At 35.5% G+C, this 16,214-nt stretch overlaps 1 pseudogene; it reads left to right on the plus strand.

Moving 5' to 3' along the window:
• The first annotated feature begins 11,366 nt into the window (after nucleotides 1-11,366).
• On the plus strand, nucleotides 11,367-12,705 carry LOC136837900 (uncharacterized; annotated as a pseudogene).
• The last annotated feature ends 3,509 nt before the right edge of the window (nucleotides 12,706-16,214 follow it).

The following is a 16,214-nucleotide window of genomic DNA, read 5'->3' on the forward strand; positions in this document are numbered from 1 at the left end:
TTTTCCTGCCGAGAGCAACTAGATTCGCTGAACAGCTGCTGGTGTATGCAGTACATGTGCCTGCTGTACTGTAGAACTTCTCAGTTCCTGAGGTCCTTTATTCTTCACACTGTTGGACTGGACTGTGGAACAGCCTCCCCGGGGATGTCCTGCAAGTGGAACTTCAGAAGTTCAAGCGAAGATGCTGTGCATTACTACCCAACTAGTATTTTCCTTGTATTTTAATCATTTACTTATACTTCTATTTATTTATTGATTTTTTTATATTATTATCGTTTTATTTATTTATTCATTAATTTATTAATCAATTAATTCATTCACTCATTTATTTGTTAATTCATCTGGTTTTTCTAATATCTGATCTCCTCTTTCTGTATTTTCCTTTACCTTCTGTTACGTCTGTCAAATGAACACCATAACATTATTGGAAGCTTGAATTTCACGTCAATGGCCCCTGTGGTGGGCTTGTTCCATATGAAAAGTGTTCATCTTCTGAATAATAATAATAATAATAATAATAATAATAATAATAATAATAATAATACTAATAATAATAATAATAATTTCGGTAATCGGCGCATCAAACCTGATGCCCACTGTGATTTAAGAAACAGACAGTTTCCTCACTGACTAGCGTCAAGGACACAAACTAATTAAGTGTTCTATTTCTAGAACGGCAAAACCCTTAGATAACAATAAAAGTAGAAAGAGTCTAGTTTTGAAAGGCCTGAAATTCTGACGGGTCGTCTAACAGACAGGTGCTGTGCAAGACTGGCTCGTTCACGGAACCGATCATAGTGCTTCAATCACTTGGCCCAGCGACAGGAAAGATGTCAAATTTTTCTCGCACAGATAAATTCACCCTTCCAGAAATGGAGGGCTTTCCATCTGCTGTATAAGTATGTATGAGGCTGTTACTTAATTGGAAATGTCAGGGCTTTAGAAATCATAAACGTTCTGATGGTAGGAAATGCCCCCAAAAAAGTTTGTTTAGGATTTCAAAAGGTGATTTCAAAGGGAAAAGGTCTTCGTTTCAAACGAATTTTTTGTTTTAAATGTTTTGCTTCCAGTAAATTGTTCTCTCGCTCTCCACGTCCCTTAGTATAACAATCCAGACTTCTAATTTCGGGTTTTTTTCCCGTAAGCATCTGCCACCAGCTGGGTACTGTGTTTTTTTAACACTCTTTGTATAGTCACCCACAATCACACGCCCACATACACAATATACATTATATATATATATATATATATATATATATATATATATATATATATATATATATATATATATATATGTATGTATATATATTTATATATAATATATGTGTGTGTATTTATGCACACACATAAACACACACACACACACACACACGCACACGCATATATATATATATATATATATATATATATATATATATATATATATATATATATATATATATATATATATATGTATGTATGTATGTATGTATGTATGTATGTATATATATATATATATATATATATATATATATATATATATATATATAAATATATATATACGTACACAAAGGCAAATACAGAGAGATAGTGAGAGAAAGAGAGAGAGGCAGACAGAGGGTAACATCACCAACAACTTACTAAATATACGTTTACGATCCCGTAGTTTGCGGGATTAGACAAAGACATAAACAGACGTTAGTCTTAAATAATAAAGAGCTTCTTTGGGTCAAGCAGTGAACCTAGGGCAGGCACTAAGTGCCGCTGGTCTGTTGGCATCTGGAATGAATTAGCCTTTCACAAACATCCACTTCCCAGCTAAATTCGATGTCACACAACTATATAACCACAACTGTCACTCAGTGGGACATTTCAGTTATATATAGCTAATGCTGAGAAACAGATTTCAGTGCTTCTTTGCCTGTGGTTTCAAACTTGTTAGAGTTGGTTTCTACGGTTTGTTGATGAGATTGGAATACGGGAATTTTGGGAATAAAAGGCAGATGACAATCTAGCTTTGGTTAAATTGATTTCCTTTATTTATTTTTCAGAAGATGAACCCTATCATATGGGGCAAGCTCACAGCGGCCACTGACTTGAAATTCAGGCTTCCAAAGAGTATGGTGTTCATTAGGAAGAAGCAACAGAAGATAATGGGAAACAGAAAAAGATCGGTTATTAGAAATACAGAAAAGTTAACAAATTAATAAGTCAATGAATGATACAGGCATTAAAAGGTTACAGGGCATCCACGAGGCGGAAGACTGAAAGAAGTTAGAGATGAATGGTGCAATGCTTGTAGGGAGTTAGAAGCGCTGCTGATGAGTCTTCTTTGTGGGTGTATGGAACAGCTAACGACGAGTAAATTGTCTGCACCAAGCTTTAACCACGATTCGGCATTTTATGTGTGTCTGTCTGTTGCACTGGTTGATGTCTTCTATTTTCTTCTATTTTTTTGGGAGCCACACATGCACATCACATTATATATATATATATATATATATATATATATATATATATATATATATATATATATATATATATATACATACAGTATAGATATGTGTGTGTGTATCTATCTATCTATCTATCTATTTATCTATCTATCTATCTATATATATATATATATATATATATATATATATATATATATATATATATATATATATATATATATATATATATATATATGTATATATATTATATATATATATGCCCCATATTCGTTTCACGTTACATTTATACTTTAAAAGAATATATGTTCGTGAGAACTAGTTATCCTATGTTTTTTATGCCTAATTTTAGACCAGTCAATGCTACTCTGAATAGAAGAAAATAAGAAGTCTGCTAAAGAATTCTGACAGTGTGGGAAGACGCTCTCTGTCTCTCTCTCTCTCTCTCTCTCTAGAAATTCTTTAATTGGTTTGTTTTCTCAAATATCGAAGATACTGTCTTGTTTTCCCTCCAACCCTAATCTGGAAATGGCGTCTGGAAACTTCATTTATTGTCGATTCTATTGTGAATTGGCAAAAAAAAAAAAAATACAGTTATTGCTAGATTTTGTTTTAAAACTTGTGATAATCAGTGATTATCAAATCTTACCACTCTGAATCTTAGTTTTATTACACCTAAATGGTTTGTGTTGGAATTTCATTTAATGAATTTCATTTAAGGATATAGATATTTATTTGCTGCTCTTCAGAGGAATTTCTACGTGTTAGAATTATATTCTTATATGTGCTTTGAGTTGGTAAAACAGAAACAAACGCGGGATGTGCTAAGATAACACAGATGTCATAAGAATTTATATCCTCATTAAATGCTGTTTGTTGCAAATTAATTTCTGCTACAGTTTCCCCCAGACTCTTGATAAAGTTAAACGATGAATGAAAAAATTAAGAAAATCCGTCTGGATAGAAAACTAAGGGAAGGTTTTGAAAACCAGCAAATAAATACTTCACGAAAGAAATGAGACGGGTTTCAGACGCCTGTAGGAACTAACCACAAACCTCTAAAAGACTTCTTTTCTACTTTAAAGTTGTTGTTGTTGTTGTTCTCCTCCTCCTCCTCCTCCTCCTCCTTTCTTCTCCTTCTTCTTACAGAAATTTGGCTAAAGAAATTGTAGAAATTAGAAGAGGTCTTGGTTATGGATTTTTCCTTTCCCTGTCATCCATTTGTTTTAGTTTTTCTGTAAAGAAAACTAATGAGGTGGCTATTTGTCTGTCCGTTTGCGCTTTATCTGTCCGCCCTCAGATCTTAAAAACTACTAAGGAGGCTAGAGGGCTGCAAATTGGTATGTTGATCATCCACCCCCAAGTCATCAAACACAGCACATTGCAGCCCACTAGCCTCAGTAGTTTTTATTTTATTTAAGGTTAAGGTTAGCCATGATAGTTCGTCTGGCACCGCTACAGGTGCCAATTATACAGGCCACCACCGGGCCGTGGCTGAAATTTTCATGGGCCGCGGCTGAGAATTTAATGAGTCGTGCCTGAGAGTTTCATACAGCATTATACGCTGTAGAGAAAACTCGATTGCGCATTTTTTACTTGTTTTGTCATAGACACAGTGCTTTACCCATCCGTTCTCAGTTTCTTGAAAATATTGAATTGAAGCCTTCTTGCCTTTTCTAAATTGAGAACTGATAGATTTAATTTCATGACCAGGATTCCCCGGATTGGATAACAGTGCTGCTGAACAGAATTTATAATAGCCTTAGATTCAAGGTAAACAAACTAGTTAACCACCTGGATCAAAAATTAAAAAGCCTCATTGAGATAAGTGACTGTAATAACAAAATAAAGATGATTGTGCAATAAATCTTTCAAACAAAGAACTGAACTAGAATCTTAAATGTGCTTTTGGCTTATCATATTCTATTAGTGATGACATTTCGTGCACAAACATCATCCAAACTGGGAAAGAAAAACACAATTGTATCACCTTCGATGAATTTAGATAAAGGTCTTTTCTTCGGCTTGCTTCAAATAATTAATAAAATAGCGAATTTCCCGAAAAGGTTTATAGATGCAATTCATGAAACGAAGAAAGATAAAAGTTTGCACATTACTAAAGCTGACAAATCCAGTTGTTTTGTAATAATAGATAAAATTAGCTATGCTAAAAAAATGGAAAACTTATCATCTGATTCTAGCACTTACAAAAAACTACGGAAAGAGCCATTAGCTGTTGTCATAAAAAGTTTCACTTCTAAAGTAAAAACTATACTGAAGGAATTCAGTTCAATTAAAGAGAAAGTGACAACGATTTGCCCATCCTTAACTTACATGTACGGGTAAATCTAAACCCATAAAAGAGATTTTCCTATTCGGCCCATTATCAGTTCAACCGGTTCTATTAGTTATAAACTTTCTAAATATCTAGTTAAATTACTATCACCTGTCCTGGGTACTATTTCAAATTCCCATTTACAAAACTCTGTTGATTCTGTGCTAGACTTTCCCATATTGAATTATCCAGTACGGACAAATCAACCAGTTTTGATGTGACATCTTTATTTACTAAAGTTCCTATTGATTACTTACCTCAATATTTATCACAACATTTGGACTTTCATAATCTAGAATTACCTACAATGTCATTATTAATTTGATGTTCCTTTGTATAAAAAATTGTAAATTCACTTTCAACGGTAATTTTTATGAACACATATTTGGTGTGGCTATGGGGAACCCTCTTTTGCCACTTTGTCTAGACTTATTCCAAGAAATCTATTCTCTAAGGTGTTTTGGGTTAGGTATGTAGACGGTTGTTTTTGTATTGTAAAAGAAAATGTAAATATTCCTGATTTCTTGCATAAAATTAATAATCTTGTACCATCCATAAAATTCACAATATAATATGAAGAAATTAATTGTATACTATTTTTGGATGTTTCAGTTATTAGAAATAACACCAATTTTTGTTTTAAAGTATATAGGAAACCCATGAATAATTTGTCATGTATTCATTTTTACTCTAACCATGCTAAACAAATTAAGGTGTCAACATTTTCCAGTGTGTTTCTTAGAGCTATTAGAATGTGTAGTCCTGAATTTTGGGAAGAGGAATTTAACAAAGAACTTAACAATATTCTCTGTTTACCATTTCATCCTAATTTTATTCCTGCTGTACCCATTTTAAAAACTATTGATATTAACTTAGTATTTAAAGATAATAATATTTTGAGAATAATGTTTTGATAAATAAACTACAGTAATTAAGAATAGCCGCCCAATCCAAACAATATTGTATACAGTATTCCTTGCAGAGAATGTAATAAGATTTATGTTAGTCAAACATCAAAAGGACTAAAAGTGAGATGCTCCCATCACAAATATGCTATTTCAAGAGGCTTAACAAATCATAGCATTGAGGATCAATGACTTAAGACAGGGCATGCAATTAACCGGTATAAGTCTTCGATAATCTACAAGGTCCATGACAATCGGAAAAGGCATCTGTTGGAGAAGATTTTACTGAAGCCATGTGCACCAGTAGTGTTAATCTCCACCCTGGATTATCCCTTGCTCCTTTGTCCTTGTCTGTATTGCTTAAAGAACATGCTGCCCAGATTAACAAACTGTAACCCCGGCCCCACCGTCTGTGTTTGTATATAAAGCTCTGCCAACTTCTTTTGTATTCAATGTAAACTTGAAAATGTAGAACAAACTACGAAAGTACTTGTTCAAAGTCCCAGTTTTCACTCACCTTCTTATGTGGATTTTGTGATATTCTCAAGCATGCATTCCTTTGTGTTGCACTGGATATATATATATATATATATATATATATATATATATATATATATATATATATATATATATATATATATATATATATATATATATATATATATATATATATACATATATACATATACATTTATATATATATAGTGGTATATATATATATATATATATATATATGGCGTCACAGCCTCTCGTGAGTGTTAGACCTGTTTATCTAGATCTTGCGTCAGCCTACAGTGAAGTCAAAAAATATAATGTCATTATATTTTGTTCATCCATAATAAAACAGTTTCACATTTACCTTTATTTTATTTATAACGTCAATATTTTTGAACGAAATGCAGGTTATGCAGAGTTCTAATGCTATCTCTCATTCATTTTCATCATCATTCGAAGGCACTTTATCCCTAATTAGTGTTTCACCAGATATGCAGAGAGAATCGTCATTTTCTGAGAATGAGTTAGTCTTATCTCGATCCCACGACACAGATGCGCATCCAATCGACGCTAACCACTGAGCTATCAAGAGAGGTATAAGTTAACGCCGAGTCTGGTGTACTTTATTTACCCGTCGAGAGCGGGGAAATTGTACTTAGCTTCGGCATTAACCCACCTCGACCATGATAGTTCATTGGTACGTTTGGAACACGCAGCTCTTTTTATGACATTTTTTATCACACCGTGATTTATATACGACCATGAAGCTACAAATATCGCTTAATATCAAATCCACGCTACCTCGGGAATATCCACGATGGGGAATTATCACCGAAGGGGAATTTATAAGTGATAAATGGACGGGCACTGCCAAGTCTCGATCCCACGACACAGACGCTCATCCAGCGAATCCAATCGACGCTAACCACTGAGCTATCAAGAGAGGTGTAATGCCAAAGCTAAGTACAATTTCCCCGCTCTCGACGGGTAAATAAAGTACACCAGACTCGGCGTTAACTTATACCTCTTTGATAGCTCAGTGGTTAGCGTCGACTGGATTCGCTGGATGCGGGTCTGTGTCGTGGATCGAGACTCGGCAGTGCCCGTCCATTTATCACTATAAATTCCCCTTCGTGATAATTCCATCGGGGATATTCCCGGAGTAGCGTGGATTTGATATTAAGCGATATTTGTAGCTTCATGATCATATATATATATATATATATATATATATATATATGTGTGTGTGTGTGTGTGTGTGTGTGTAAATTTTGTTGCGTCCTTTTCTATCTTGTCTGTGGGACAAACAGAATGCCACTGTCAAATAATTCATGAGTTATTCAACTTATAATCTAAATCCCTAGTCTCTTCTGACACTATATTTAGGAATTAAGATATTATCCATATTATCGTCGGCATTTTTCATAGTTATTATTTTTCACTTTTAAAACCAACGAATCTTTTTTTTATTGTTACATCCTATATTTATGAATACATATCTATTTTTAATACACAATATATGTATTATTTACATAAACTGACAGGCAGACACAGGGACACTGGGACCTATGATGAGGTCATTCATCGCTAAAATTGAAACTGAGAGTAAAAAATTTGAAAGGCGTAACAGGAGGAAAACCTCGCAGATGCACTATGAAACAATTGTTAGCAGAGGATGGAAAGTAAGATGGCAGAAAGACAATATGAACGGAGGTACAATCAAAGGAATGAAAAGGGTTGCAGCTAGGTGCCGAGGGGACGCTGCAAAGAACTTTAAGTAATGCCTGCAGTGCACAGCACGAGTTGCACTGACGGCAATACCCCCTTATTGGGATTTATGAAGGAGAGGAATAAACTGAGAGTTTCAATTACGAAATGATGAAAAGTTCCAGATTCGGGACAATAAATGGAAGGGAATATTTCTAACTGCCTACCCGGAAAAAATACGTTCTGTAATTTATGGGGTATAATTATTGTAAAATAAAACTACTTTTTTTTTTACATGCCGTGGAAATATAGTGGGTAATTTTCATAATTTATGACGTAGTTTATGTCTGAATAAATGAACGTTCTGCTTTTATGCTGAAGTTTTCAGGAACAAAATTACCGTATGTAACACATTTGTGTTACAACTTGTACTGAAAAAATTCTGAATGTCACAAAAAATATGTTAATCACATTAATATTTTTATGAAAGAGTCTGATACATCGAGGTCTTTCAACTCGACGATTGAAATTGTTGAAGAATCATCTGAAATACGTTTCAGAACCCTTCGGTATAATATTGGAACCTGTGTCACGTGACTTCCCTTGAAGGACGTCTGCGTTTATCAGCCTTATTTTCTTGTGCAGTTAACGTCATTATACTGAATGTAAGTCTCGTGCTGTTGCAATATAAGTTCAGTAATTAATATATTGAGTAGATTACAGCGATATACAAGCATTACCAGCAACAAAGTATATTTTAAACAGCAAAATGTAACCTAGAGTTGCTACTTTGTTCCAGCCGACCATAATGTATTTCCATACTTGTAGCCTACTCCTGAAGTTAATCCTGAAGTGTGAAGTTAATCACTCCAAAATTTGAGTCTGATTAATTTCGTGATTAATGGCGAATGATATATTAGTCAAAGGTGTAGACATGAATATATTCCATTCGCAGTTTAGGCTAGGTACTTCTGTTCTTACACAGTTGTTAAGAATTTTAGTGCTATGAGTTTAGCAGGACAAAGAATTCTCAGGAGACAGAGAGGGGCGGAGAGTCTGGCTGTTTTATTCATGAAGAGGGAGAGATTTGTAAAAGGATGTAAGAACCATGGGCAGTGGTGCTTACTAGAGCCATAGCAGTATTAGCAGTACTAACAGCCTGAATTAAGGATACCTGTTCCTTAACTGTATGATCTGATAACATTTAAAAAATTTTTGAAAACCTAGGCAGAAAAAAACATATAATTTCAGTTAGTTAACCAAAGAAATTGAAGTAGTAATTAACTGCAACATTCAATAATGGAATAGACATAACTCGATCTTATCATAGTAGTCAACTTGCTAATAAAATATTGTTTATTGTTGAAGGACATTTAAAGACCCTACTCGCCCCATATGGATGCTCTGCAGGGCTCCCCAGAACGCTACACCACACTAGAGTTCAAAATTTTCACTAATATTCATCAGTAGTGTAGCAGAAGTTGAACAACTAAGTCTTCAGTTTCCTCTTGAATGAAGCAACGTTGTCCAACAATCTGATCTCTTGAGGCAGCCTACTGAACAATCAGGCACAGCAATCTCAAAGGTTCTAAAACTGGTCTGTAAATTACAACTCGGGTCCTCCAATCTTCGATGTTCAGTGTTATGCCTCAGAGGTACAACTGAAGCCGTTTGAGAGTTAAGCAATAATCGGTTGACATATACAGGCTTTTCATACTGCAATGCTTGAAACACCAACACACACAATTTAAACTCAATCCTCGCTTTAATGGGCAGCCATTGCAGTTCCTTAAGAACAGGCGTTATTCCATCTCATGGAGATATTCCTTTAATAAGTCTAGCTGCTCTATTAATAATCCATTACATTTTCCTCAGTTGATGATTGGGGAGTCCATTATAACTGAATTGCAGTAATCAAGTCTACTAATAACATAGTTCTGAATTAGCATTCTCATTAACGACTCATCCAAGTATTTCCTTATAAAAGCGATGTTCCTTAAATGGTGTCCCGCAGTCTTCGTAACTTTGTTAATTTGCTCATTGAATGAAAGATTGCGATCCAGCAATACATTCAAATCTTTAACAGAGTTGTTTAGTCAGTAAAGTACCGTTAACCACAAGGCTTTGAATATTACCCAGTCTTCTTAGATCACCCTTTATTCCCACAACCAGACACTCAGTTTTATCCTCATTCAACCTCAACTGTTTCTTTTCCATCCACAACTTGATGCCATTCATGACAGCACTGTTTTCCTTCTGTGTCAGCAACATCATTAAATGTCAAATAGAACTGAGTATCATCAGCAAAAAGTTTGAAACTAACACCATGCATACATATACGACAGTTCAATTGTACACTTGGCAAGGAAAGTGAGGATACAGTTTTTTTAAATCCTCGGACATATATTGCTAATTAATGCGACATCTGGCAACTTTAGAAGGGGGAGGAGCTTCAGTCTTAATGTGCTTGCTTTTTGTTTGACCTCCTATAACTTTCAATCATATTCTACGGTTCTGAAATCATTGATACTTAAATGCAGTAGTAAGCTTTACAGTGTTCGTTCAAGTTGTAATTTGCATCTACATTTCTGAGCAAAATAAACATTTTTCGACATAGCCTACCAAGTAACCTTACACAAATGAATTTATGACACCACAATGAACGGAATGCTTGCGTAATTGGAAACGCGATCTTCCATAATGAAATCAAGAGTTAAATTTGAGCAATGTCCAATGAAAAACATGGGAACAATAAAGGAACGAATACAATGTTATGATGAGAGAGAGAGAGAGAGAGAGAGAGAGAGAGAGAGAGAGGCAGTTGCTGTTGTGTAAGCCTAGGCCTATATGTAGAGCTACTCATTTCATTATTTTTTTTTTTCATTTAGAGATTGAGCGATGCTATATTTGTATATACCTGCCATACGCTAAGTTGTCGGTGATGCCCCGCCCCTTGCTAAGCGAAGGTGGTAATTGGATTACAGCAACTATTCGTGTGGCTATTCATTTGAGTGTGTTGAAGGCGCTTGCAATTACTAATTCAGGTTGTTTTTATTGTAGAAGTTAATTATACTCTTTAAAGAAAATGAAAATGTATGTTAAATGATGAAAACGTTCGAGAACTTTGAGAAAACTATCACTAAAGTATCACTCAAATAGTCAAAGTCAAGGATTTTACACGATTTCGAATGCACTCTGATTCATTTATCTTCAGTATCCTGTAAATATATAAGAAATTGGTCAGAATCATGTATATTGTAAAGTTCATTTAAATACGGAGATGCTATATAGTATGAATATAGTAGTCCACGTGTCCAAATAACATACTTAATGGTTAGAAAACATGCGCCTTATCTAGGGAGGCAGAATGATCACTAAAATAGCCAGTTACTGTAATTGGCGGAAATTTCAAACGCAGTTGTTACCCGAGCTAACATTGGAAAAAAAGAAACAGCTCTCAGCTCAGTAACCATTCAGCGATATACTATACATACACTGAAGTATAAAGGAGTAACTATAATAATGGAGGATTGCTTAAAAAACACAAAACGTATGGGACGGATAACGAGCCAGACAAGAATCGTCGTAATTAAGGTCTGCAATTATCTTCGTGAGCAATATGATAAGGAAGGCGAAGATGATATCGTAAAGAGGACTGCTGCTGCAGCAGGAATATCTGTTCGTTCCATTCAGCGGATAAAGCAGCAACACAAGCGTGGAGAGATGCACTCTCCACCCCCTAGGTCAAGAAAGTCACCAGTAGCCTAATGGGAGTCTTAGATGATTTTGATAAGGACTGTGTACGTCGGGAGATAATGGCTTTCTATGAAAGAGGTGAAATTCCAACAATAGAAAACCTGCTGGATAAGGTGAAGAAGCCACCTCTGAATTTCCCTGGTGCTTATATGTCCCTTCTCAAACTTGTTAAGGAACTCGGCTTTCGTTATAAGAAAGTTGAAAGCGGTAGGAAGCTCTTGATGGAAAGGAACGATATTGTTCTTGCCCGAAATAAATATCTAAGGCTTATTGATGAAAACCGAAAATCCGATTCTCCAAGACCGGAAATATATCTGGATGAGACATGGGTAAATCAAAATGAGTGTGTGGACAAATGTTGGACTCTACCCGATGGAATTGTTGGTCCACGAGTGACAACGGGTAAAGGAACTAGATTTATCATAGTGCATGCTGGTGGAGAATATGGATTCGTACCAGGAGGATTGCTATTTTTCCGATCGAAAAATGGTAATAAGGGTGACTACCATGATAGTATGAACCATACATGCTTCCTATCATGGTTTCAAACACAGCTACTGGTAAACATTCCCGCTAGGTCGCTCATTGTCGTTGATAATGCTTCATATCATTCAAAAATATTGAACAAAGCACCTGTCAGCAGTTCAAGGAAATCGGATATGGTCTCCTGGTTAACTAACCACAATATAGCTCATGACCCTTCCTATACCAAAACCGAACTTCTAGATGTGGTAAAGCAGCACAAGTACCTCCACGAGTATGAAATTGACAAAATCGCTAGAGATTGATTTGGGCACAAGTAAAAAATGAGGTTAAGAAATGCAATTCAAATCCCAATCAGACTTTGACAAATGTTGAACGTATAACTAAACGTGCAATAGACAGGGTAACAGCAGAGGACTGGAAGTCATGTATGCGTCATGCAAGAGAAGTGGAGGATATTTATAGGAAAAGGGATATAGCACGTGACCATCTAACTGAGAAATTGATTATAAACATCACCAGTGACAGTGAGGAGTCGGAAAGCGATGATGAATGATTTTGTTATTTCAAGTTATTGTTTGATGTAGCCTATCCAATGATTGATTAATGTATTTTCTTTTGTTGAATCAATTAAATGTTTAATGTATCAAGATGTATGTTTATTTTACCTAAGCATGTTTACATATATTTGATGCAAATTTCCATTCTTAAAAGTTTGTTAGATCAGGTTATAACGCAGTGAAACTTCAAGGTATCAGCAGCAAAATATAGTGGGTGGAGGATGAGGGTCATGCGCTCTCTCTCTCTCTCTCTCTCTCTCTCTCTCTCTCTCTCTCTCTCTCTCTCTCTCTCTCTCTCTCGATTTCTACGAGTTTCTGTAGAAATAGCAAATTATTCAACTCGAGCTGTCAAAATCAGGTGATCGCTGAGCGAGCTGTCAAAATCAGGTGATCGCTGAGCGGCTGTTTCTCTCAATACACCTCCTCCCTACTTCCAACAGACATATTTCGTGGTGTTTTATGTTTCATATAATTATACGGCATATTCAAAGGTATGCAATCGACAGCATATAAGTTATCATGAAACTTGGATTGTATTGTTTGATTTATTGAATCCATATATAACATAATGCTCCGAAATAAAGCATTGCTTACATTCGACAAAGGTTTTTATCTTTGGCTTCGATTTCCTGTAATTTATAAAACTTCTGGTTTCCCTACTCCGAATAGCATTTTAATGATATGAAAATATTTCTAATTCTAGTTCTCCAATGATTAACACTTAATAAGGTAATAGAAAGAGGATTCTATCATATCATACTATTTTCTGTGAATATATAAGAAAGGACTCGAACTAACGAAGTGGGTGGACCATCACCGCCAACTTAGCGTGTGGCAGGTATAGTCTGTTTTAGCAATGGAGAGAGAGAGAGAGAGAGAGAGAGAGAGAGAGAAACTATGGCAACGTCAAGAAACATCCAGTTACTTGTGTTTTCCGCCGAAGTTCTGGCGCTACTCCGCACATCATAGCGAACGCTCTTGCGGATTTAAATAGATTTGGTCAACTACCCTAGCTGTCACATCATTTGCTGCCATTAATTCCAGCTGACCTTTAACACCTTGAAATATAAATATGAATGTGTAAAAATTAAATAAATTATCATTACCTCGTATGATGATGCAATAATATGCCTGTTCATAACGGAAAACGAGTAAATATTGCCGTTCTGATAAACAGTACTACACCGAGATATCCATACACTATCTTTTAGATCTCTATGAACGAAGTCATCTGAGAAATTCTGATTACTTCGGACATCCATGGTGGTTTTAAGTATGTGAACGTTTTTGTTTTGCTGATTTAATATATATGATATAATTTGCATTGTATTTTCATATTCTAGAGTAAATTTACCGAGATTGTGTGTTTTTTGTAAGAAAAAAAATAAAATTCGATGAACGAAATCTAATGAAAACTGTATCCTCACTTTTCTTGCCAGTGTACATATACAAACAAACTTGAGCCCAGCACTTCCCTAGGGCACAACTCTTGGCAGTGCCCTACCGCTTGAAAAGGACTTCCTCATTTAAACGCGATATTTCTATTTTCAATATAATTCTTAAGAAAGCTTAACGCTTCTCCATCAGTGCCAACAGTTTTCAAATCATCCACAAACAAATCATGAACATCTGTATCAAACGCTGTACTGAAACCGAGCAACACTAATATACCCCTTTTCCATCCATTTTCATAATCAAGTCGTTCACTACGACACACAACGTTGTTCCAGTCGAGTGCAGTTCTCTGTATGCAGGCTGCTCTACAGGAAAAACATTATTTTCTTCGAGATATTGTAATAGCTGCTCTAAAATAACTTTTTCTGTAATCTTGGATAAAAATGTTAAGGGCCAGACCGGTATGTAGGAACTTAGACTGCCTGTCAAGAGCACCTTTCACTTTAGGTTTCACCAGCGCCTCTTGTTCACTCATGAGAATTGTTTTACTACCAATAGAAAGGTTAACAATTTCCGATATATGTAATATTAGCCAAATTAGTGAATTCCGCCTTTGTAACAACACCAGCTATCGGCAATGGGTCATTCGCACAATACCTAGGCTCTACCTTGCTCATGATAGATTTAATTTTATCTGTATCCACATTACGAAATCTCCAGAGCTTGTTAACCCTTAACTCAGAAAAAAAGGATGGCAACTGTTGGCTCCTCCAGCAAAATTATTTACTGTCCGTACAATCTTGTCATCAAAGAATTTCGAAAACTCTTCTGCCAGATCACAATCAGAATAACCATCAGGTATTACCATATTCTTCTTATTGCCTGTCATGTTTTCAAGGATTTTATACAATTTCCTTATATCAGATCCTGACTCATTGACTTTTCGGGTATAACAGCTACGCAGCCTTTGCCGTCTCAAATTATTTCCATGGTTCTTAGCATTTTGATAATCCCTTCTGGTATCACTGGTCCGTCTCCTACGCCAATTTTTTTCCCATATCAACCTTGTGTACAATTTTCTTTACTAGCAAATCTGAGTCAAGGTTCCTTTTATATCTAAAGGGTATTACTTCTTTTTGTTACCCCTTAACAAGAAAGGGGATCTTAAAATTAACTACTTTGTGTACAGGCAAAATACAGCACTCTTCATCAACAACCACATCAACAAGATTTTGCTCAGCAATGCAGAAAACCAAGTCAAGCATATGGCCAGTAACATGTTACGTTTTCCACTTTGTTGGTAAACTGCAGAAATTCCATAATTTCTCTGAACGCAACCGCTTCACGATTATTTCTGTCTTCAAACCAAAAGTTAAAATCTTCACACACAACCACGTTTGCCCCCACACCCACTATGTCAATGCCTTCTAGATAAGATAAGGACTCGTCCAAGAAAACATCCACACTCGAATCCGGCGGTCTATAAACCACCAGACACAAATCTCCTGCCACCAGACTCAAAACAGACTTGCAGGTGCTCAGAACTTTGAAAGCTATGTCCAGATATTACTTTAGTTTTGGAGAAAGAGTTGGATAAAAATAGCCCAGCTCCCCCTACCCTCCTCCCTTCTCTAGGCGCGTGCAAAAAAGTGTGCGTTGGTGGTGACAACTTGCCAATTTTAGCAGAATCAAAATCCCGCAGCCATGTCTCTGCCAACGCAAGTACATCTAATTCCATTTCGATAATGAGCTCACGAAACTCCAAGGTCTTATTTCCCACTGATTGTATATTTATAAAATATACAATTAAATCATATAGACTGTTAAATTTAATATAGAGGATAGTTTGAAATGGGAATTTTTGAGCATGGGGCTGAAATTATTTAGGGTAATATGTATTGCAGACTGCAGTGGCTATATCTGTTAAAACAAACCCCAGTTGACAAACAGTGCAAATACAAATTGTTCATTGCTTCTTCAAACCTACAGAAATAGCATTGTTCAGAGTGGCTATATCTGTTAAAACAATCCCGAGTTGACAACCAGTGCAAATACAAATTGTTCATTGCTTCTTCAAACCTACAGAAACAGCATTGTTCAGAGTTGTGATTTTGCTTTTTTTAAATTACCCCTAATTTTCATAAGT

Source organism: Macrobrachium rosenbergii, unplaced genomic scaffold, assembly GCF_040412425.1.
Source record: "Macrobrachium rosenbergii isolate ZJJX-2024 unplaced genomic scaffold, ASM4041242v1 13875, whole genome shotgun sequence".
In the NCBI taxonomy this organism is placed as follows: Eukaryota; Metazoa; Arthropoda; class Malacostraca; order Decapoda; family Palaemonidae; genus Macrobrachium; species Macrobrachium rosenbergii.